Source organism: Trachurus japonicus, chromosome 5, assembly GCF_045865225.1.
Source record: "Trachurus japonicus isolate A0001 chromosome 5, Traja_1.0".
Taxonomy (NCBI): Eukaryota; Metazoa; Chordata; class Actinopteri; order Carangiformes; family Carangidae; genus Trachurus; species Trachurus japonicus.
In genome coordinates, this window is record NC_140911.1 from 4,302,655 (window position 1) to 4,324,644 (window position 21,990).

General features: G+C 42.2%; 1 pseudogene across 1 annotated transcript in view; it reads left to right on the plus strand.

The window, feature by feature from the left end:
- LOC146986839 (protein cereblon-like) overlaps nucleotides 1–11,072 on the plus strand; it is a 17,158-nt pseudogene extending 6,086 nt beyond the window's left edge. Inside the window, exons 3-9 of the transcript XR_015035884.1 lie at nucleotides 4–155; nucleotides 3,081–3,143; nucleotides 3,650–3,734; nucleotides 5,658–5,773; nucleotides 6,614–6,678; nucleotides 9,097–9,227; nucleotides 10,873–11,072. The product of XR_015035884.1 is annotated as a protein cereblon-like (transcript). The remainder of the gene's footprint in view (nucleotides 1–3; nucleotides 156–3,080; nucleotides 3,144–3,649; nucleotides 3,735–5,657; nucleotides 5,774–6,613; nucleotides 6,679–9,096; nucleotides 9,228–10,872) is intronic.
- The last annotated feature ends 10,918 nt before the right edge of the window (nucleotides 11,073–21,990 follow it).

The following is a 21,990-nucleotide window of genomic DNA, read 5'->3' on the forward strand; positions in this document are numbered from 1 at the left end:
AAGCCAAAGTCCAGATTCTCCCGGAGCGGATTCTCCCCGACCCGCTGTCGGCCGTGCAGCTGACGCCTCTGTCCCGGCTGCACATGCAGCCTCAGTCCAAACCGCCGAGTCAGAACTGCAAACAGAACCAGTGCTGGTGGAGCAACTACCAGCAGGTCAGACACACACACACACACACACACACACACACACACACACACACACTGTAGTGGCTGTTTGTCCTCGGTGTCAATAATCAAAAAACTTCAAAATATCAAAACTATAATGAAACTAAATGAAATCAAACGGCCACTGACCTAGGGAGTGAATTTATGCAGGATAAACAGAGTCCGTTGTCCAGGCAAAACATGAAAGTTTCTTGGGTTTATTTATTTATTTATTTTTATTTAACCTTTATTTAACCAGGCAGAATCAATTAATTCTCCATCGGCAAACAAACAAACAAACAAACAAACAAACAACAATGGCCCTTTGCCGCCTCTCTTGCCCTGGTAAAAAACCATCTGCCCTCCCAGGTGCCTAGCTCACCTGCGTCTGCCAACCCCTGTATGTAAACTCACCCGGTGCCCAGTACCTTCAAAATAAAAGCATGGTTAAGTACCAAAATAAAAGTAATCAATACTAAATATCATAAACAAACTAAAAGTGTATTCCCCAAAACTAAACCACAAAAACTAACTAAATAATAAGTGATTAAATAATACAAAAGTAACAAATAGCTCCGACACACACACATAGTATTAATAAGGGCCACGGGCCGTCGCACCGAGCACTGGCCCCTACAGCTATGAAACAGCTGTATGAAACAGCTGTAGGGGCCGTCGCACCGAGCACTACTGGCCCCTACAGCTATGAAACAGCTGTATGAAACAGCTGTAGGGGCCGTCGCACCGAGCACTGGCCCCTACAGCTATGAAACAGCTGTTCTCAATGTAAAAATAGGTCACGTTTGACCCTTAGAACAAAGAAAAACTCTGCACACCATAGGCGCTCCCTTTCAAAGATTTAATAGCAAAGTGACTAGGGATGTCACAATTACTTGTTTTCACAATTAATCGTGGTATTAAACGCCACAATTAATTGATCGTAAAGATTCCTAAATACCGTCACTTTCTGGAAAAGATAATGTTGGAACCGTATCTGCAGATGTGCGCCAAAGTAAAGGTAAATGCACAGATACTGGTCCATTTACAGTGTTTCCCCCAGAAAAGTTGTTAGTTAAGGTGGTGTCTGACCTGTCGAGGGGGGGTAGCGCGGAGATCTGTTGACGGGGGGGGGGGGGGGTGATCGATCGACGGGGTATTAAAGTTTCGCTTTCAACACGCGCTGCTGTTATGCGTGTGCTGTTATGTGTGTGAGAGGATGCGGCCATCGTCCGACTGGGGGGGGGGGGAGGCGGCGGCGACTATCGCTACATTTTTTTTTTTTTAAAGATGTTAGTTTAGGCGGCAGCTCTTTGTTAAGGCGGCCGCCTTAACAGGAAAGCGCTGCGGGAAACCCTGATTTATCTAAAGTAACACTGAATTGATAGGAATTTAAATGTTAGCGTGTCATTTCTATTTTAAAAAAATAATTAAAATAAACTTATATATTTGGTCTAGATGACAATTAATGACTTAAATATTTCAAACACTTCCCCCAGGGGATTAATAACTGGTCCTATATAATCGTACCAAGAAAATCTATAATTGTGACATCCCTAATAGTGACGTTTCGAGCACAACGCTCTTTTTCAAACTGCTGTGTAAATGGTACAGACAGGAAACTGGTGACCCCGCCCAGGTGAGCAATCAACCATTTTGAAAAACAGGTGTGACTTCCACAAGATCATTTTTACCAAACATATCAATATAAAAGAAAACATTATCAACCCTTAACCCTTAACATTGACCCTTAACATTATTCAAGGCTTAAAGCCATCTGCCTGTTGGTTGCCAGTGAATTAAATAAATTATGTGTTACATATACATTTTTAATTTCGCTCCCCAATTTCTTTTTGTGCCCCCAAATAGTTTACTTTAGGCTGCTCCTTGGGAAAAATGTTATGGTAGAGCCCTCGCTACCGCAAATGCTCAATAAAATGCTCCCGACACTTCATTGTGCTTTATTGAATGTACAAACAACTTATATATTGCAATCAATTTCTAATTTTGTGACTCTGCATTTCTTTTGTACGTTTTTACAAAATTGTCATGATAGGTCTTAAATTTCATCCATAATGGTCTTAAAAAGGTCTTAAAAAGTCTTAAATTTGAGCTGGTGAAACCGGCAGAGACCCTGAATAAAAACACATAAAAACACAACAGCGCTAGACAGAAACACAGAGAGTTAACGCACTTAAAGGACAATTCCAGGTGAATTCAACTCGGGGGTGTATTTTCCTATCATTTTAGGTCTAAAAGAAGGAATCTGAAGATTTTCAGTTTAATGTCTCCTGTTTTGCGGTAGTTGCGTCTGTCCCTGCATCGCCACGGCAGCAATGAATGGGAGTGGATGTAAGTTCTGCTGCTTAGGCTGTTTCCATCCCTCAAAGCCTCAGACAGCGTCAGATGGAGACTCAAACATGCAGCCAGAAGTTTATTTACTTCAAGCAAGTCAAGAGTTGATATTCCTGTGTTTATGACACAAACGGTAGCTTTTCCCACTGCACCTGAACACACCGCGCACGGCAACTGGGTCTCACGCGAGACTCCGGGAGACTTTGAATTAGATCTAGTTTTACAAACATGTCGGCTTATTGAAGTAAATAAACTTCTGGCTGCATGTTTGAGTCGCCGTGGCGATGCGGGGACAGACGCAACTACCGCAAAACAGGAGCGATTAAACTGAAAATCTTCAGATTCCTTCTGTTAGACCTAAAATGATAGGAACATACACCCCCGAGTTGAATTCACCTGGAATTGTCCTTTAACCGATAAAATGTTTTATTATTATAAAGAATATTTTAGTATTATATAGTGTAGTATATTTTTTTAAGTGATGAGCGTGTCAGTATTGTCTCTAACCGTTGTGTCTCTAACGGTTGTGTGTCTCTAACGGTTGTGTGTCTCTAACGGTTGTGTGTCTGTACCCCCTGACAGAGGAAGTTCCAGTGTGCCAGTCTGACCCCGTGGCCTCCGTGGGTTTACGCTCTCTACGACTCTGTGAGTTCTGCTGCAGCGCTGGAAGTTACTACGTTTATACACGACAGTAAACGCCTCGTAGATGTGAATGTAAACGTCTGTCATCTCCTCCTCCTCTCTCTTCTTAATCCCCCTCTCCTCTCTCCTTTCTCCTCCTCTTCCTCTCAATCCTCCTCTTCTCTCCTCCTCCTCCTCCTCTCTCTTCTTCCTCTTCCTCCTCCTCTTCTCTCCTCCTCCTCTTCCTCTCTTCTTTCTCCTCCTCTTCCTCCTCTTCCTCTCAATCCTCCTCTTCTCTCCTCCTCCTCTTCCTCTCTTCTTTCTCCTCCTCTTCCTCCTCTTCCTCTCAATCCTCCTCTTCTCTCCTCCTCCTCCTCCTCTCTCTTCTTCCTCTTCCTCCTCCTCTTCTCTCCTCCTCCTCTTCCTCTCTTCTTTCTCCTCCTCTTCCTCCTCTTCCTCTCAATCCTCCTCTCCTCCCCTCTCCCCCCCCCCCCTTCCTCCCCCCCCCTCCTCCTCCTCCCCCCCTCTAGGAGTCTCTGATGAACAGAGTGAAGAAGCAGCTCCATGAGTGGGAACGAGAACTGAAGGACGACTCTCTGCCGACGAACGCCGTGGGTCAGCGCCACACACACACACACACACCACACACACACTCACACACACACACACACACACACACACACACACACACACACACACACACACGTGTGTCTCTGTGTTAGTGTGAATGTGACTGGGTGTGGGGATCGACTGGTTCTGGATCAGAAGGTCCAGTTCATCTCTTTTCTTGTTTGTCTGGTTAATTCTGATGAAAAGGAGGATGAAAGAACAGGAAGGATTAGCCCACAAAACTCACATATTCAAGTCAACCAGGACTCAGTCTCGGTCAAACTAACTCAAACCCAAACTGAATAAAGAGTAGAAGAGGCAGCAACAATATGGTTCAGTTAACTAGAACAGAAACAAAGAGTGTGTTGGTTTAACTGAACAACTTAGATCAGTCACACAGAGCAACAATCAGGGAGTTAGAGGGGATGAGGACCAGGCAGCAGCAGGGCCACAGGTGAGCTATCTAAAGGGCCACGGGTGAGCTATCTAAAGGGCCACGGGTGAGCTACCTAAAGGGCCACGGGTGAGCTACCTAAAGGGCCACAGGTGAGCTACCTAAAGGGCCACGGGTGAGCTATGTAAAGGGCCAAGGACCACAGGTGAGCTATCTAAAGGGCCACGGGTGAGCTATGTAAAGGGCCACAGGTGAGCTATCTAAAGGGCCACAGGTGAGCTACCTGAAGGGCCACGGGTGAGCTACCTAAAGGGCCACGGGTGAGCTACCTGAAGGGCCACGGGTGAGCTACCTAAAGGGCCACGGGTGAGCTACCTAAAGGGCCACAGGTGAGCTACCTGAAGGGCCACGGGTGAGCTACCTAAAGGGCCACGGGTGAGCTACCTGAAGGGCCACGGGTGAGCTATCTAAAGGGCCACGGGTGAGCTACCTGAAGGGCCACGGGTGAGCTACCTGAAGGGCCACGGGTGAGCTACCTGAAGGGCCACGGGTGAGCTACCTGAAGGGCCACAGGTGGGCTACCTGAAGGGCCACAGGTGACCTACCTGAAGGGCCACAGGTGGGCTACCTGAAGGGGCCACAGGTGAGCTACCTAAAGGGCCACAGGTGAGCTACCTGCCTACATCAGCCTCCGAGCTCCGCCCCAGAGTCCTGCACGGGTCCAATTTTGGAAACCCGCGCCCGTCCGACCCGTTGGTTTTTCAGCCCGTGTCCCGACCCGTCACCCGTGATTATTTCTGAATACAACCCGGATCCGACCCGCCCGTCAATATTAAGACCCGCTGCCCGACCCGCTGCCCGTTAGATCGCCGTCATCACCGGCGATAACGGAGGTACAGCCGTACTCTTTAGAAAAAAGAAAAAAGAAAAGAAAAGAGAGAGGAGGAGGAGGAGGGGGGGGGGGGGGGGGGGGGTGGGGGGGGGGGGCGTACTCTTTCGCAGCTATTTCCGGAACGGAGAATGATAGCGACGTAATTCTTTTTTTAATGAAAGCAGGACACTTCAGCCTTTACATTGATCCCATCGGTGTGTTTGTAGCTTTTACCCAGAAGCTGAGCAGTCGAGCCATGACCGGCTAAACTCCAGGGAAAGCTGTGAGCGGTCACACCAGCGGCCAAAGATCGTTTATTTACATCAAGATGCTGCTCTGTTGTTGCCGTGAGTGATAAAAAAAAATGATTAGCTACGCTGGTTCATGCAGCTGCGCGTGAGTTTTCCTCTGTAGGCCGACACACACACCCGCTACCCACCCGCGTTCATGTGAGTTCCGCCCGTGCCCGACCCGTGAATTTTCACAAGACGGCTGATCCACCCGTTGAACACCGTTTTTGCGGGGATCCAACCTGATGCAGGACTCTGCTCCGCCCTCCAGTGATGTGAGGGGAAGGAGGAGGGAGAGAAGAAGGGATGTGGAAGGAGGTGGGGATTTCTACAGTTAGTCTTTACTTTCTTCCCCTCTCTCCTCCCTCCATCAGACTTCTCCTACAGAGTGGCTGCCTGTCTTCCCATCGACGACGCTCTGCGGCTGCAGCTGCTGAAGATCGGCAGCGCCATCCAGAGGCTCCGCTGTGAACTGGACATCATGGACAAGGTGAGGACACACACACACACACACACACACACACACACTGTCCGCCCGTCACAGTGTGATGCGTTCAAGAACAACTCAGAACTCCGGTTTTTCCAGCCTCCCACGAACGTCGCCTCATGTCGGAGAAAACTCAAAAATATTTCTGTTGCAAAAGAAAAAACCACAAGACTCATCAGTAACAAACCAACAACCCACTGTTTATCTGTTTGAACACATTCAAAGACTTAATGACATTACAATACAAACCATGTACTAAGCTGCAAACAGACTTCTGCCTCCACATGTTCAACATCTGTTTAAAATGAGGGACACCAGATATAATTTAACCTGAGAGGAACATTATTACTGTTATTTGACAAAACAAAGACTTGAACCAATGTAAAAAAAATCACTGTGTCTCTGTTAAAGGAGTGAACATCTGGAACAACTGTCCTGAAAATATTAAATAATGCAGCAGCAACTAGCCAGCTTTAAAAGAAAAGAAATTATGTAATTTCTTGTTACAATATGGAAAATAAAGTTTACTTTTTTTATTTTGTTGTGATGAGAAACGCAAGTTTAATTTCCAATTTTTCTGCTTTGTTCTTTTTGTATTTTGTTTTGTGACGAGCATCATCTTGTAAAGTAAAAGCTGTAGGTGTTCATAAGCTCAGCTTCTACCTGCAGCCTATAGCCCAACTGAGAAATCACTTACTGTCAGCTCCATCATGAAGAGTTACATCAGACGTCCTCATGTTGGTTCAGACGCTGACAGACCATAATAATCTGAGTGTTTGACTCTGTTAAACTTGTGTCAGTGTGTGTTGTGTTAACAGGCTGTGTGTTGTGTTTCCTCCTCAGTGCACCTCCCTCTGCTGTAAACAGTGCCGCGACACAGAGATCACCACCAAGAACGAGATCTTCAGGTGAGGACGAGTGTGATACGTAGGTAGATTGAAATTGAAATTTCAAAAAATCGAGCAATTGTAGCAATAAATGCAAATAAATACCCACAGAGGAGACAAAGTGGTTTACAATCGACATCAAAAAGAATTTAAAAAAGCTCTAACAGCAGGAATAAAAGAGTTTATAGTTTTTATGGAGGTTAGGTAGTTTTGCACCTTTGCAGAGCGAATCTACGACCTGAAGAAGTGGTGAAGATACAACAACAGTATGAACCTTTTCTAGGAATCATTCATGTGAAACGTCGTTTATCAGCAGAAATATTCTCACACAAAGGGTCAACTCTATATAATCTACTTCTCGAACGAATCTATTTTAAAAGGATCAGCCTCTATAGCGTAGCTCTGAGCAGCTCACGGCTCTGCTCCGCCGTTCTAAAAATAGCTTGCACCGACAATTAAAGGTAACAAACCTACTGCTATGACTATAGGGATTATGGCAATGGGCCAATTTGCCAAAATGTTGAACTAACACTTTAAATAAGATCAAGATGAACTGGGAGTCAGAGTTCCAGGGAGTCTTCATCTAAGTTTGTAAGATGAAAAAAAAAAGAAAAAAAAAGAAATTGTATTTTTGTTTACACTAGATGTCAGACTCTTACATTCTTTAAATAAAAGTTATAAAGAAAAAAGAAATATTCTGAGTTGAGACGGAGCCTGAGAGCAGGACGAGGACGTGGTTCTGTCCAAACTGTTCTTTTCTCAAATTAAATTCAAATTGTTAATGTCACTGATAGATATAGAAACAGAAATATTAAAGTTCAGGCTGCGTTTTATGATTTTTTTTAAAGAATCAAAATGTTCAGAGCCGATTCTGAGTCGTCTTCATCTCTTTATTATTAACACGTCAAAGTCGACGCAGGATTTTGTCTGAAAGTGTAAAATCTCTGGTTACATCATGAAGATAAGTGGCCTCAAACACACACACACACACACACACACTGTTATGTAATGTTGTGCAGTTATTTTTGACTATGACAGAGTGACACACACACTGTGTTTAATATCTTCAGTGAAAAGTGTAATAACTGTGATAATGTGTTTTCATCTGAAGCTTTTAAAGCACAAAATGAAAACTACACATGAAGCGAATGTGTTTTGCGTTTGAGACAGAAACAGCAGCTGGAACAAAGTGAAATATTATTATTATGATTTAGTTAAAAACAGGATTTATACACCACTTCACCTGGTTTTTCATCAATCCATGCCAAATAATGACCAAAAAAGCAAAATGGAAAAACTGAAACATCACATTAACATGATTTTTACGACCTGTTGCTGTCGATGCAGTTTCTGCTCCTTTCTCTACTTTGAGATCTTGTAAAGTCAAAACTGTTTAATTTTAAGGTCTTTTTGTGTTGTGTTTCAAGGACCCGTGGGACTAAAATATTAAAGTATTTGCAACGAAATAGGAATAAAGTATAGTACCAAGCAGAGTCAGTCTTGAACAGTGACGTATCTTAATCATATAATTCATTGTTTATAAATCTTAAATGAGCTCTGGCCTGAAGGCTCAGAGGTTACCACGGCAACTTGAGGTGGTTGCCAGTGACGATAGGGGCCCCCAGGCTGAGACAAACAGAAACGTGGAGAAAAAGAGTGATTTTCTGCCTCTGCACTGGTCTCACATTTGGGCTTATTCTGACAAAACGGTAACTCCTATCAGAACAAAACACAGACCATCATCACTGTAAGGACTTCATGAACGATTTGGTACGATTTGGTGTTTCTACAGTAAATATTTTGGAGACACTTGCGAGTTTAAAACAGGGGTCCGTTCTGCTTCTCTCAGAAAATCTTTGTATTGGAGTCAATGAGGAGCAGAGACAGACGTGGCCGCACTCAGAGGCTCGTTCTGTAATTCTGTAAGTCTCTCTGATATTTTGAGCACATTGTGAGAGACAGAACAAGTTTGTCTATAAATTTGGAAAAAATCATGTGTGTAGAGTGTAAATTGTGGACGGGAGGAGTGTGGAAAGAGAAAAGTTTCCGACGATTTCAGACAACTTCTCCCACTCTAACCAATGCTGTCACGCACTCTGACACGAACATTCCGTGCAATACACACCCATTATAATCTCATAATTTCTCCAAATATGGTCATGGTCATTGATCAGGGATTGATCAAAAACAATAAACCTATCAAAACGTGGAGTAATACGACAATACACAAGACTTGTGTCTACTGTTTAAAGTTTAAATGCAGTTTCTAGGTGAAAGAGACTGAGGATGGAAAACAGGTCGTTTTTACAAAATGTTAATTACACAACAGAGTTTATAAAACCGTCTCTGTGACTTTAACCCTTTAAATTAAATTTAATGACGTTGATTATGTCTCCTCTATCCCCCCCCCCCCCCTCCCCTCTCTCTCCCTCTTTCCAGTCTGTCTCTCTACGGACCGATGGCCGCCTACGTCAACCCTCACGGTTACGTCACGAGACTCTGACCGTCTACAAAGCCAGTAACCTCAACCTGATCGGTCGGCCGTCCACGCTGCACAGCTGGTTTCCAGGGTAACCATGACAACAACAACAATTATGATGCATATGATGCTGTGTATACATTCAGCTCCTCACACCAGGAGACCACACACACACACACACCCCTCTCTGAGCTTTTCATTCATCGTTTTAAACGTGACTCACACCTGTGTAAAGGTCAGAAAGCTGCTTTAATCTGATTTTATTCACTTTGGTTTTAATCCATTGAGACATGAAAACACTTCACGTCACTGAGTTTCTTCATCATTGACTTTTTTAATGAGTGGGCGACGTGTCCGTGGACGTGTCCGACCTCCCGTGGTCGTTGGGTCGGTGTCCAGAGCAGCAGGAGACTCTGTCTCGCCTGTGAACGTGGCACCTGCTCAGTTTCCTGTCGCAGCAAAGATCAATATTCCCTCAGTGTAACGAGACTGAAGAGGATTCAGATTCAGATTTGATTCATAATCAGAGAATTAACCTGGATTAAATCGACCTGTGTGGATAAACGAACTCCAGATTATTAAACCTTCATCAAGTAGAGACGTTGTTTTTAATTAATTATATTAGAGCTGCAACAATTAATCGATTAATTGAACAATAATTGATTATTGAATTAATTGTCAACTATTTTGATAATCTAATAATCACTTTGAGTAGTTTTTTGAGAAAAAAAGCTCCAAATTCTCTGATTCCAGCTTCTTCAATGTGAATATTTTTGGTTTCTTTGTTCCTTCATGACAATAAACTGAGTCTCTCTTTGGTTTGTGGACAAAACAAGACATTTGAGGACGATGTCGTCTGGTGGTTTGAGAAACACTGAATGACGTTTTTCAACATTTTTTAACATTTTATTGACCAAACAACTAATCGATTAATCGTTTAAATAATCGACAGATTAATCGATAATGAAAATAATCGTTAGTTGCAGGCATAAAGTCCCACAAGTCCTCGATTATTAATCACGGTGTTTTTATTGATCAGAAGCAGAAGTGTATTTACTTTGTGTTGTGCAACAGCAAAGTTTCTCAGTTTAAATCTCAGATTATAATTCGATCACATGAGACAATGTTGTGACGTTTCCTGTTCCAGAATAAAAAACCCTGATGAAGAAACTATTTTAGACACAAAGTGTTCGACAGTTAAACTGCTAAATGATTGCAGATTTGAAGACTTTCTTTCTTTCTTTCTTTCTTTCTTTCTTTCTTTCTTTCTTTCTTTCTTTCTTTCTTACTTTTCCCCAACTCTTTATTTTTATTCTGGATTAAAACACAAATTTAACCTCTACATTAATGAACTCACACACAGGAGGAAGCTCAGAATACAGAGCTGTTTCATCAAATGTGAAGTTGAGAATAGAGAGAATAATATTATAAACAGAAAACCTGTTTGTCTGGTGACTGGATGATCCGCTGGTTAAAAATAGAAATAGGAACACACACACAAAAAATGCAAACAATAAACAACTCAAACTCCTGGGGAGAAATTAATTTGTCAATTTAATTTATTTATATTATATGTCTTTTTTTTTTCACCAAGTATTGATCTCTTATTCGCACATTTCCTTTTAAATGTAGAGAAATAAAAAACAAAATAGCGATGGAGAAAAAGTTATCAGAACATTGATCAGATTTTAGTTCCACATGAGTTAAACTCGTCTTTTTCTTCTGTTTTCTCTCAGCTACGCGTGGACCATCGCTCAGTGCCGAACCTGTGGGTCTCACGTGGGCTGGAAGTTCACCACCACCAAGAAGGACTTGTCTCCTCCTCGGTTCTGGGGTCTGACCCGGTCGGCCATGTTGCCCCGAATCCCCCGGGAGGAGGGGGAGGACCGGGGGGACGGCCCCTTCCTCGGCTGGATATGATCCTCAGCCTGTGGATCTTCAGCCTCGAGATCTTCAGCCTCGAGATCTTCAGCCTCGAGATCTTCAGCCTCGAGATCTTCAGTTTCTGAATCTTCAGCCTCGAGATCTTCAGTCTCGAGATCTTCAGCCTTGAGATCTTCAGTTTCTGAATCTTCAGTTTCTGGATCTTCAGTCTCTGGATCTTCAGTCTCTGGATCTTCAGCCTCGAGATCTTCAGCCTGGATCTTCAGTTTCTAGATCTTCAGTCTCTGGATCTTCAGCCTCGAGATCTTCAGGATGGATCTTCAGCCTCTAGATCTGATCTTCAGCCTCGAGATCTTCAGCCTGGATCTTCAGCCTCTGGATCTTCAGTTTCTGGATCTTCAGTCTCTGAATCTTCATTTTCTAGATCTTCAGCCTCGAGATCTTCAGTCTGGACCTTCAGTCTGAATCTTCAGTCTCTGGATCTTCAGCCTCTGGATCTTCAGTCTGAATCTTCAGTCTCTGGATCTTCAGCCTCTAGATCTTCAGTCTGGATGTTCAGCCTCTGGATCTTCAGTTTCTGGATCTTCAGTCTCTGAATCTTCATTTTCTAGATCTTCAGCCTCGAGATCTTCAGTCTGGACCTTCAGTCTGAATCTTCAGTCTGGACCTTCAGTCTGAATCTTCAGTCTCTGGATCTTCAGCCTCTGGATCTTCAGTCTGAATCTTCAGTCTCTGGATCTTCAGCCTCTAGATCTTCAGTCTGGATGTTCAGCGCTCACTGGTCGGTTGCTCTAGTAAACAGTGCCCCCCCTCCCCCTCCCGTCTCGCTGGCAGAGCAGCATCATGTGAGTGAATCAGAGCAGGATGATGAAGCAGGATGATGGAGATCTTCCTCCTGGTCTTCAGACGGTGGGTTTCTGCAGTGAGACGTCGTTGTGATGATGAAGTCATTAGGAACCAACCAGATGTTGACGCCTCCTCCCAGCATGCAGCTCTTCTTCTGTCCAGCTGTTTCTGTCTCGGTGGCTGAAAAACACACGGGAACACCGACGCTGCGCTTCACGTCTGCTTTCACGCTCATCCTTCAGACCCTGGGTCGGTTCTTCAGACTTTTCTGCTGTTTGGACGTTGAAACGACGTGCACTCGTGTGTGTGTGTGTGTGTGTGTGTGTGTGTGTGTGTGCACGTCTGTCACGATGGGAGATATTTTGAATATTGGAATTTAATTGGATGTATTTTTGTATGCGAGAAGGTTGGAGATAAAGTTCAACTCACTCATGCGTGGAGAAACTTGTGTTTTTTTATTCTCACGTCAGTTTTTTTAAAATAAATTAATAAATAAATGAAAAAAACTGACGTGAGAATAACGAGCGTGTGTTCGATTCTCGATATTATCGCGTCCGTTTTGTATTAAGGAAGCAGGTGTTGTCTCTGAGACGTCTCGGTGCCTCGTGGTGACGACTTTAGTTTTTAAAAGGTCGAAGCTGATTAAATGGTGACGGAGAGAGAAAAGTGTCTGACTCTGATTGTGAAAACGATGGTGATGATGAGGCTTTGAATTCATTTTTTAGGATTTAGTATTATTGTTATTATTTTTTTTAAGAATCTCTTTGGCTCGTAGTCGCAGAGTTTTCAGGATTCTAGTTCTTGCGATTTTGTTGCAAGGTGCTGGTTCACGTTTGTTGTAAATGTGACTGTAAATAAGAATCTCATCACAGCAACGAGAAGTCATGGACAAAAAAATCCTCACTGAACAAATGAACACGATGAGATAAAAAAAAAAAGAAAGAAAGAAAGAAAGAAAACCTGAATCTGAAAGTGTTGTTTCTGTCTAATGGAGAGTACGGTGGCTCTGAAGGGTCAAACCACTGCAGCTTCAGAAAAAACTCACAGAGAAAAACGAGTTCAGAAAGAAAAACTCCCAACGCAACAACAGGCTAATGCTAAGCTAACTTTAATGTGTCCCCCAGACTGGTCTCTTACCTTAATGTGTCCCGCGCTTTAAAGGAATAATTCAACATTTTGTCAAATTGGCCCTTTGCCATAACCCCTATAGTCATAGCAGCAGTAGGTTTGTTACCTTTAATTGTTGGTGCAAGCTGTTTTTAGAACGGCAGAGCAGAGCCGTGAGCTGCTCAGAGCTACGCTACGGAGGCTCATTATGGGATTTCTTGGTTTCCCTCATCAAACTCATCAAATACACAATCCAACAACTCCACAACGCTCTGGTGGACAAGTTGTGAGCTGCACATTCACCACGCTATGAGATAATAACACAACGTTACCACACTGAGTTGTTTTAGAGGGAAATACAGAGACTGTTGATGAAGAACTGTCCCTGAAGGCAACGTGCATCAGTGGTTTTGCATGAATTTCCCTCTAAAACAACTCTGTGTGGTAACGTTGTGTTATTATCTCATAGCGTGGTGAATGTGCAGCTCACAACTTGTCCACCAGAGCGTTGTGGAGTTGTTGGATTGTGTATTTGATGAGTTTGATGAGGGAAACCAAGAAATCCCATAATGAGCCTCCGTAGCGTAGCTCTGAGCAGCTCACTGCTCTGCTCCGCCGTTCTAAAAACAGCTTGCACCGACAATTAAAGGTAACGAACCTACTGCTATGACTATAGGGGTTATGGCAATGGGCCAGTTTGACAAAATGTTGAACTATCCCTTTAATGTGTCCCCAGAAACACTGCAACAGTCTTCTCATGTGTGTTTTTCTCTAGTCTAGCAGTGAGTTGAACCCTCTGGGCCGCCGTAGAAATGTATCTGGATATTTTCTTAATGGAATATTTTGGCATTTTGTGAATTTAAACGCTCATATCATTATTTATTAAGAGGTAAATAAATATTAAATGAACTCTCTGTGTTTAAGTAGCCTACGTTTAAAAAGAAAAACAAGTCTGATAGGAACCATTATTGATTCTCATGTGTTATTATTAATATCACGGCTGAGGTGTGATGTCATATACCGTAGGTTTTATAGTCTTCTGAGTTGCACTGACACTTAATAAGAAACTAAATTCACTGTTTCATCTCCAGCTGTTTGTTTCTGAATCACTTCTCTTCATCACCACACGGCTCTGCTCCGTCTATCTCTGCTGCTCGGCCTCTGTCCACTTCGCTCTGTCGTTTCTCTGACTCGGTGTCGTTCAGGCTCTCAGACTCACCCCCTCTCACCCCCCCTCACCCCTTCACTCCCCTCCGACCCCCCCGACAATAAAATAGATGCTTCACTGAGGAAGCGAACGGCCTGGTACCAGAAAAAGGCTTCTGCTTGTTTTTCCATGACACTCGTTGTTACCACAGAGTAAAATAAACAGAGTTTATCCTGTGACCTGGTCTGACCTGTGTGTTTGTCCCCAGACGATCTCCATCACATCGTGTGTGTGTGTGTGTTTTAGTTTAGTTTAGTTTATTTATTTAGCACACATTTAAATTCAATGGCACAGAGGGAACGAAGCCGATTGGCTTGTACATAAGTTCCACCCCTGTTACAAATTACAACAAGACAAATTTCTATGGTTAACAAATAAACATAGAAAGAAAAGGAGAGATAAAGTGCTACATAATCAACGTTATATGAGCAAAATGAACCAAAATGAGAAAAAATGGAGAGATAAAGAACAAAGTGATCAGTAACAAATAGAGACAATAGAATTAAGGTACAAAAAATTAATGAATTGAAATCATAAACAGACAGAGTAAAGATGTGGGATATGAGATGTATTTTTAGCTGCTTTTTAAAAAGTGAATAAGAAGAAATGGATCTTAGTGAATTCCAAAACATAGGACCTCTATAAGTCATGGTAAACTGTGTGTGTGTGTGTGTGTGTGTGTGTCCAGGTGATGAACTGAGCTTTAACGAACAGGTAAATAATGATTCTAATGAGTCTTTGCAGAATTTCTACACACTCAACTTTATTGATAGAGCCCTTTAAAACAACCACAGCCACGAATCATCATGTGCCTTCACCGTGTGTGTGTTTGTCTGTGAGTGTGTGTGTGAGTGTGTGTGTGTCTGTGAGTGTGTATGTCCAGGTGATGATGAACTGAACTGAACTTTAAAGGCATAGTTCAACATAGTTCAACATTTAGTCAAATTGGCCCATTGCCATAATCCCTATAGTCATAGCAGTAGGTTCGTTACCTTTAATTGTCGGTGCAAGCTGTTTTTAGAACGGCGGAGCAGAGCCGTGAGCTGCTCAGAGCTACGCTACGGAGGCTCATTATGGGATTTCTTGGTTTCCCTCATCATCAAACTCATCAAATACACAATCCAACAACTCCACAACGCTCTGGTGGACAAGTTGTGAGCTGCACATTCACCACGCTATGAGATAATAACACAACGTTACCACACAGAGTTGTTTTAGAGGGAAATACAGAGACTGTTGATGAAAAACTGTCCCTGAAGGCAACGTGCATCAGCGGTTTAGCATGAATTTCCCTCTAAAACAACTCTGTGTGGTAACGTTGTGTTATTATCTCATAGCGTGGTGAATGTGCAGCTCACAACTTGTCCACCAGAGCGTTGTGGAGTTGTTGGATTGTGTATTTGATGAGTTTGATGAGGGAAACCAAGAAATCCCATAATGAGCCTCCGTAGCGTAGCTCTGAGCAGCTCACGGCTCTGCTCCGCCGTTCTAAAAACAGCTTGCACCGACAATTAAAGGTAACGAACCTACTGCTGCTATGACTATAGGGATTATGGCAACGGGCCAATTTGACTAAACGTTGAACTATCCCTTTAACGAGCAGGTAAATGACTCTAATGAGTCTTCACAGAGTTTGTGAATCTCATAACGGCTACACACAAATTATCATGATGTGCCTCGTGTGTGTTGATTCCTCGTGCAGCTCCACACATTGCTGCACAGTGAGAGTCTAATCAGTGTGTGTGTGTGTGTGTGTGTGTGTGTGTGTCTGTGTGTGTGTGTGTCTGTGTGTGTGTGTGTGTGTGTGTGTGTGTGTGTGTGTGTGTGTGTGTGTGTGTGTGTGTGTGTGTCCTGGTGATGGACTGGACTTTAACGTGCAGGTAAATAATGATTCTAATGATTCACAGAATTTGTGAATCATCATCATGTGCCTTCACTCGTGTGTGTGTGTGTGTGTGTGTGTGTGTGTGTGTGTGTTGTGTGTGTGTGTGTGTGTGTGTGTGTGTGTGTGTGTGTGTGTGTGTGTGTGGGTCCCTCGTGCAGCTCCACGTTGCAGCAGCAGCATCATCAGCTGCCCAGTGAGAGACAGATGAGTGTGTGAGTGTGAACGTGAGGCTTCGTCCAACAGGAGGATTTACAGTAAAGACCCCGGTCAGCTCCGACTCACGCAGCAGCAGCAGGTTTATATCTGTCTCTTTATCTTTCTGTCTCTTTATCTTTCTGTCTCTTTATCTTTCTGTCTCTTTATCTTTCTATCTCTTTATCTTTCTGTCTCTTTATCTTTCTATCTCTTTATCTTTCTATCTCTTTATCTTTCTGTCTCTTTATCTTTCTGTCTCTTTATCTCTTTATCTTTCTATCTCTTTATCTTTCTGTCTCTTTATCTTTCTGTCTCTTTATCTTTCTGTCTCTTTATCTTTCTATCTCTTTATCTTTCTATCTCTTTATCTTTCTGTCTCTTTATCTTTCTATCTCTTTATCTTTCTGTCTCTTTATCTTTCTGTCTCTTTATCTTTCTATCTCTTTATCTTTCTGTCTCTTTATCTTTCTATCTCTTTATCTTTCTATCTCTTTATCTTTCTGTCTCTTTATCTTTCTGTCTCTTTATCTCTTTATCTTTCTGTCTCTTTATCTTTCTATCTCTTTATCTTTCTATCTCTTTATCTTTCTGTCTCTTTATCTTTCTGTCTCTTTATCTCTTTATCTTTCTATCTCTTTATCTTTCTGTCTCTTTATCTTTCTGTCTCTTTATCTTTCTGTCTCTTTATCTTTCTGTCTCTTTATCTTTCTATCTCTTTATCTTTCTGTATCTTTATCTTTCTGTCTCTTTATCTTTCTATCTCTTTATCTTTCTGTCTCTTTATCTCTTTATCTTTCTATCTCTTTATCTTTCTGTCTCTTTATCTTTCTGTCTCTTTATCTTTCTATCTCTTTATCTTTCTGTCTCTTTATCTTTCTGTCTCTTTATCTTTCTGTCTCTTTATCTTTCTGTCTCTTTATCTTTCTGTCTCTTTATCTTTCTATCTCTTTATCTTTCTGTCTCTTTATCTTTCTATCTCTTTATCTTTCTGTCTCTTTATCTTTCTGTCTCTTTATCTTTCTGTCTCTCCATCTCTGTTTCTCTTTCCAGGGAACTCTTCTCTCCCTCTTCATCAGACTGTCTGTGATTTTTCTTTCCATGAACTCGTCGTTTTTCCTCTTTTCTACAATTTCCTGTTTGAAACTTTTCTCCATAACCCTGAGAAGATGCATCATGGACTCTCTGAACAGTCGGTCGGTGTCTCTTCCTCCTCTTCCTCCTCCTACGGGTTCAGTTACTCACTCATTCACAGTCTGTGGTGTTTAATTAGACAATAATTAGCTCAGATCTGATTCATTAATTAAAACAGAGCGACCTCATCAGACAAACAACAGGCAGCACGTGGACTTCTCTAACAGTTAACAGTCTCTATTCCAAGGATGTCCAGCCCAGTGTAGCCTACACAAATACCAGCGATTAAAACATTAAACAGATGTATTAACGACAAAATATCAATTAATTGCAATAAAATAAATAAACATTATTACACAGAACAAACTCAGTCACTGCTAAATACCGGTTAAAACAGACCAGGGTGATGGTGATGGGTTGGAAAGAAACGGTGAAAGAGGTCGATGAGGGAACGTTAGAGAATAACTCTGATGAATTTGTGAAGATGTTTTGATCATATTTAATAAAAATGAAATTTTAGAAACTTCTGCTTTTATATGAATGTTCAGGACATGGAGGCTCTGTGTTCAACCAACTAAACAGACGTTACACTAACATAACTCACTAATAACTCCAACTGAACTGACTTGAATAAGCAGAACTTAAATAGTTTTCATTGTTGTAAGGCTAATGATTTATGTAGCCTACAATTCAACAATTTCCACACAATGCAGCAAAGTGAATTCAAAACACATAACTTGGTTCTGTGAAAAATAACATTTATTGCTAATAGAAAAACCAATATCACAAATATTAAATGAATATTTCCCAGTTTCTATACTATAAAATTCTCAACTTTATTTACAATTATTTTTTTGATAAAATGCCCAAAGACGGTACAAAGTTCCTGGAGAAACAGGCACCTTGGAGGAGTCATCTTCTCCAACGATGACGACGATGTAGCCATATTGCTCTGCAGGTTATTCAGAAAGAAAGAAAAAGCAGAAAAAATGACTTTGTGTAACAGAAAGTCAAATCAGCCGACAGCATCAGTATGACAATCACAGGGATTAGGCTACAAGCATAGGGATTGGATGGATGCGCCTTTCCGTCAAAATAAAAGCACCAAGTTAATAAAATAAATTTAAAGGATATAATTTACAAGAAAATCCCAGAGCCGTTAAAGGGACAACCAGGAGTTTTGTTAAAGCGAAGTGTCTTCACACTACATTTATGAGCCTCCGCACCGTGAAATTCTTTGACCGGGTCAAGACAGACTCATGTTTTCATTCATCAAGAATTAAAGTCAGAGGTTGGAAGACGATCACATACCGTCGTAGTTCCCACCATAAACGGAGATTCATACGGCGGCGTTATTCTCATGACTCGCCACGAAACCGAAAGTAAAGAAACGCTGGTCGGCTCGCCCAGCATTTCCACCACCACTAATAATAACAAAATAACCATAGAGACAAAACCATAGATTTATCTAAAATGGACCATTAACAAGTGGTAACGGAGATTCATCCACATTAATGTCAGACTTTTTATAACCAGATAGAAACTCCTCGTTGTCCCTTTAAGATAACCTTTTTCTTTTAATGTATTCCATTGTATTACAAGTTTTTGTCTATTTCAGTTGTATGTTTTATTTAATAGGCACTGTGCATTACACCTGTAGTTTGTAAATGCATCTTTTCGATAAAGTTTGGGTTGGGGCGGAAGAGAGATAAATTGCCCTGATGCTCGCCATGTAGCAACATAAACAGACTTTTGTACGTCCATGTTAAAATGAATAAAATGTTTCAAAACCGGAGACGGAAATCGATGGTGCGCCAGAATTTAAAGTTTTATTTTGGTGAAAACTTTTACTTTGGTGAATTTGGTGAATTCCGGATCCACTCTCTAGACCAGAACCAGAAACCACCTTCTCCTCTCTGTATGACGAACCGAGGCCACACCCGTCAAACACAGAAGTGTTCGTTAAACTGAATGTAGGTGCATTTATTTGACTGAACAACCCAGAGTTTACTTCGCATTAACAGCAGCAGCAGCAGCAGCAGCAGCAGCAGCAGCAGCAGCAGCTGAGGCCGAGGTCATCATCAGCTCCTTTCTGTTGTAAGATGATGTAAGATGTTTGTCACTACGTGTCCTGGTCCATGTGAACACGCGCCTGCTGTGTTTAACTGATGCAAACACATATTAGGAATCATTATTCTCAATTACAGCCAGTGAGCATGTTGTAAAAAATGTCTGAAGCCCGGATGATGCAATTATTTGAGCTTATGTAACGTTCGAGTCAATTTAATCACAACTGAACTGAAGACGTCGAATACGAAGAAACAACAAGACAACGATCAGATCCATAACTGAGGGAGGAATAAAAGCCGTAAAATGGTTAGAAACAAGACGCTGGACTCGTCTGCAGCTCTGCTCCACATTATTAGGACATGAGGCTGAATGGTTTTCCTTCATCAGACAGACTGAACCTCGCTACTCAAAGCTCAGACGCAGTAAATCCGTCGTCTGTGGGGAAATCAGAGAGAAAAGGTCGATGAACTCCACAGAGCCTGTATATTTCTATTTCCTGCTTGTTTAAGAATAAGAATGACTTTATTAATCCCCAGAGGTGTGGTATGGACCCTCCTTTGTTCAGGAGGGTTAGGGTTAGGATCAGGGGACTTCAGTCATGTTTCCTGATGGATTCACTGGAGGATGTGGTGGAGAGATGAACACTGAACTGATAGTAGAGAGGTCGTTCTGATCAACTCAGATCACTCACTACTACACCATTTTATCTTATTTTATCCAATGTAATCTAATCTATGGTATCGCATCACATTGCATCACATTGCATCGCAGTGCATCGCATCGCATTGCATCGCATCACATTGCATCGCATTGCATTGCATCGCATTGCATCGCATCGCATTGCATTGAATCGCATTGCATTGCATCGCATTGCATCGTATCGCATTGCATTGAATCGCATTGCATTGCATCGCATTGCATCGTATCGCATTGCATTGAATCGCATTGAATCGCATTGCATTGAATCGCATTGCATCGCATTGTATCACATCGCATTGCATCGCATTGCATCGCATTGCATCGCATTGCATCGCATTGCATCGCATTGCATCGCATCGCATCACATTGCATCGCATTGCATTGCATCGCATTGCATCGCATTGCATCGCATTGCATCACATTGCATCGCATTGCATCGCATCGCATTGCATCGCATTGCATTGCATTGCATTGCAATGCAATGCAATGCAATGCATCGCATTGCATTGCATCGCATTGCATCGCATCGCATCACATTGCATCGCATTGCATTGCATTGCATCGCATCGCATCGCATCGCATCGCATCGCATCGCATCGCATCGCTTCCAATGTAATATAATCTAATCTATGGTATTGTATCTTATCTTATCGCATCGTATCATATCGTATCATCTCTTATCGTATCATATCGTCTCTTATCGTATCTTATCGTATCGTCTCTTATCTTATTGTATCTTATTGTATCATATCGTATCGAATCTATCATAATTTATTTTATTTTATCCAATCTAATCTAATCTAATCTAATCTAATCTAATCTAATCTAATCTATGGTATTGTATCTTATGGTACCGTATCGTATCGTATCGTATCGTATCGTCTCGTCTCTTATCTTATCTTATCTTAATCTAATCTAATCTAATCTAATCTAATCTAATCTAATCTATGGTATCTTATTTTATCTTCTGTCCCTGTGCTGCTGCAGAGTGATTGATCGGTCTGACCTGAAGCTTCGTCTCCGTCCACAGAGATGAAGCTCCACTCACCTTGAGTCGCTGCAGCTTCAGACTCTCCTCAGGTCTCAGATCAGATCAGAGTCTCGTCCTGTCGCCGTCTTCATCACCACAGCGTTTGGAGATTGATGTGTCTCCAGTCTTAGGATCTTTTAAATTCCTTTATTTATTTTTTACCAAGCCGAGCTTCTGTCCTGTTTTACCTTCCACCTCTCTTTTAGAACCGATAACACCGACTGCTGTGGTTTTGATGCTGTGCAACGCTGCTTTGTCTGTCTGTCTGTCTGTCACTCTACTTATGTCTATTACTTGGATGTCTGTCACTCTACTTCTTGTATTGTTGCTATACGGCTCTATGCACACTTTTGCCCAAGACAAATTTCCCCTTTTGGGGACAATAAAGTTGATCTAATCTAATCTAATCTAATCAGTGGGTTTCCATCGTTGTTACCACAGGATTTCTGCTGAAGACCTCGAACTACACATCTGGAAACACCTGCTGCAGGATTTGACCATGTTGACTTGATGTATTTTCTTCAGGGTCTTTAGATGAGTGGTCCAATAAAGTAGAAGAAGACAGCAGTGGATATGGTGTGTGTGTGTGTGTGTGTGTGTGTGTGTGTGTGTGTGTGTGTGTGTGTGTGTGTGTGTGTGTGTGTGTGTGTGTGTGTGTGTGTGTTTCCTTCAGGCCTGTTGGGAGGCAGGAAAAGACTGAATCTGTTTATCTGACTTTCTTCTCTCCTGCGTCTGGTGAACTGGACTTTAATTTCCCGGCCGACAGCAGCAGCAGCAGCAGCAGCAGATCTTCTCCTGCT